At 48.0% G+C, this 2,500-nt stretch overlaps 1 non-coding gene and 1 pseudogene across 1 annotated transcript; both read right to left on the reverse strand.

Annotated features, from left to right (window-relative positions):
* LOC143341523 (large subunit ribosomal RNA) overlaps positions 1 to 56 on the reverse strand; it is an 11,003-nt pseudogene extending 10,947 nt beyond the window's left edge.
* Positions 57 to 1,272: 1,216 nt separating this feature from the next.
* LOC143341536 (5.8S ribosomal RNA) lies at positions 1,273 to 1,427 on the reverse strand. The gene has a single exon (XR_013079635.1). It is a non-coding gene; the product is annotated as a 5.8S ribosomal RNA (ribosomal RNA).
* Positions 1,428 to 2,500: the final 1,073 nt, after the last annotated feature.

Below are 2,500 nucleotides of genomic sequence, written 5' to 3' on the forward strand. Positions count from 1 at the left end.
CCTCCGCTTAGTAATATGCTTAAATTCAGCGGGTCATCTCGCCTGCTCTGAGGTCGTCGAACAAACTTGTTAGTTGAAAAAAAAAAAAAAAAGAAAAACAAATCGTACACCGTAACGAATCGGAGCAACAAGAACCTGGTGTATATATGGAATCGACCACCACCTCCTACTTCTCCGCGTCCTCCGATAGCATATAATAGCATTTTGCTTTCTCGGAGAAAAGGATATCAATGATGGGTTTTTAGCGCCTCGCCAAAGTGTCTCCCTTCTGTCTTAGTTTTTCATTCGTTCGATGCGAAACGCTCGCTAGGCGTAACCGGCTGATTACTTTTAACGTCCTTCCGTCGCTTTTCAAATTAAAGAAGAACCACGGTGTGTGTCTATGATAGAACTACCCGATCCGATTTTCGTTGATTCTTTGATAGTCTACCAAAGTCCACCGTAAGTTCGAAAGAAAAGCATTCGTGGACTGGACGACCGGCTAAACGCGCGGTCTCGCAATCGATATACATATTCGTAACAAAGAGAGACATGGGGCGACCAACTTCTCAGAGTATATCCCTTCTTTTGGGTTCCGTTCGTATCGCGCTTCTCGTCGTGTTCGTTCGAGCCTCTCCATAGAGGATGATCGTCCGATTCGTTTGATAAATTATCATTTTTCCCTGGGGCTGTACGAACGAACAGAGAGGAAGACGACGACCGACGGATACCACAAATTTCACGTGGTAGGGCATATATTACATATCATAATTATCAGTGTTTGATCAAATTTCTTTCCAGTGTCCTTTTTGTTATGCTCCAAAACTAGTATACGCTTTATTTTCTCTTTCCTTTGCATAAATTATTAACTTCGGGCAACGTCGGGAGCGCCGGTAATCATTAGATTTGTACGAAACGCGATTTGCGCCCCACGGTGGTTTTTAGTGCCGTCAAAGTCAGAAATCGTAGGAGCGGTGCTTTAACGGGCGGTCGTGATGATACTCCAGACAACACGACGCACGACGCCGTAAAACACTCGCGCGAGTCCAGACTGATCTCTGCCTCACCACGCAAGGGGTGCGCAAACTTGCCAATAATATATAATATTTATTCTTTTTCGTACGTCCAGCGACAAACGCCAACGAAATACCCAAATTCTCGCTCGTACGTTGATACCTTTCTCTTCATCGACCCGGCTCCGAAACGTTCTTCGCCATCTCCCCGAAAGGAGAGGTAAACGACGGCGGGGTTAGGGAATCTGAGAACAACGCAAGCAGTTTTAGGACAAGTGAACGACCCTCAGCCAGGCGTGGTCCAGGAATTTTATCCGTGGACCGCAATGTGCGTTCGAAATGTCGATGTTCATGTGTCCTGCAGTTCACACGTTGACGCGCAATTAGCTGCGTTCTTCATCGACCCACGAGCCAAGTGATCCACCGTTCAGGGTAATCATATACAATTTACAATTTTTTTCTTTGTATTTAAAAATGCTCCTTGTTCTTTGCTTTAAAAATATTCGATGTTCGCACCTCCGACCAGCGTATCGACGGAGGATTGAACGCGCCATATCGACGACAAAAGTTTCTTTTTGTTTCCTGAATGACGGAAAACCATCGTTCGACGGCCGGGCGTACAGTACATTCAAAAGCCTTTGCGCGTGGCTGCGACCAAACGGGTATAATACACCCGTATATTCTTGGTTCCGAACAGTAACTTCACGCGCAATCGGGCGAACGCACGCGGCAGCGCCCATCGGTTGCTCGATGAAATCGATGCGATAAACTACAGCCTTCTCGGCTGGTCGTCGTTAGTCGCGCGAGCAACGGATGGCCGCACAATCGACGCGTCGTCGTTTGCGATTATTCGCCTCACGTTAGCCATGAGTATGTATATTATTCATTTACGAACGAACGCGGCAGCGTCCATCGGTTGCTCGATGAAATCGATGCGATAAACTACAGCCGTCTCGGCTGGTCGTCGTTAGTCGCGCGAGCAACGATGGCCGCAAAATCGACGCGTCGTCGTTTGCGATTATTCGCCTCAAGTTAGCCATGAGTATGTATAACATTCATTTACGAACGAACGCGGCAGCGTCCATCGGTTGCTCGATGAAATCGATGCGATAAACTACAGCCGTTTCGGCTGGTCGTCGTTAGTCGCGCGAGCAACGATGGCCGCAAAATCGACGCGTCGTCGTTTGCGATTATTCGCCTCAAGTTAGCCATGAGTATGTATATTATTCATTTACGAACGAACGCGGCAGCGTCCATCGGTTGCTCGATGAAATCGATGCGATAAACTACAGCCGTTTCGGCTGGTCGTCGTTAGTCGCGCGAGCAACGATGGCCGCAAAATCGACGCGTCGTCGTTTGCGATTATTCGCCTCAAGTTAGCCATGAGTATGTATATTATTCATTTACGAACGAACGCGGCAGCGTCCATCGGTTGCTCGATGAAATCGATGCGATAAACTACAGCCGTTTCGGCTGGTCGTCGTTAGTCGCGCGAGCAACGATGGCCG

The sequence above is a fragment of the Colletes latitarsis genome, chromosome 4, assembly GCF_051014445.1.
Source record: "Colletes latitarsis isolate SP2378_abdomen chromosome 4, iyColLati1, whole genome shotgun sequence".
Taxonomy (NCBI): Eukaryota; Metazoa; Arthropoda; class Insecta; order Hymenoptera; family Colletidae; genus Colletes; species Colletes latitarsis.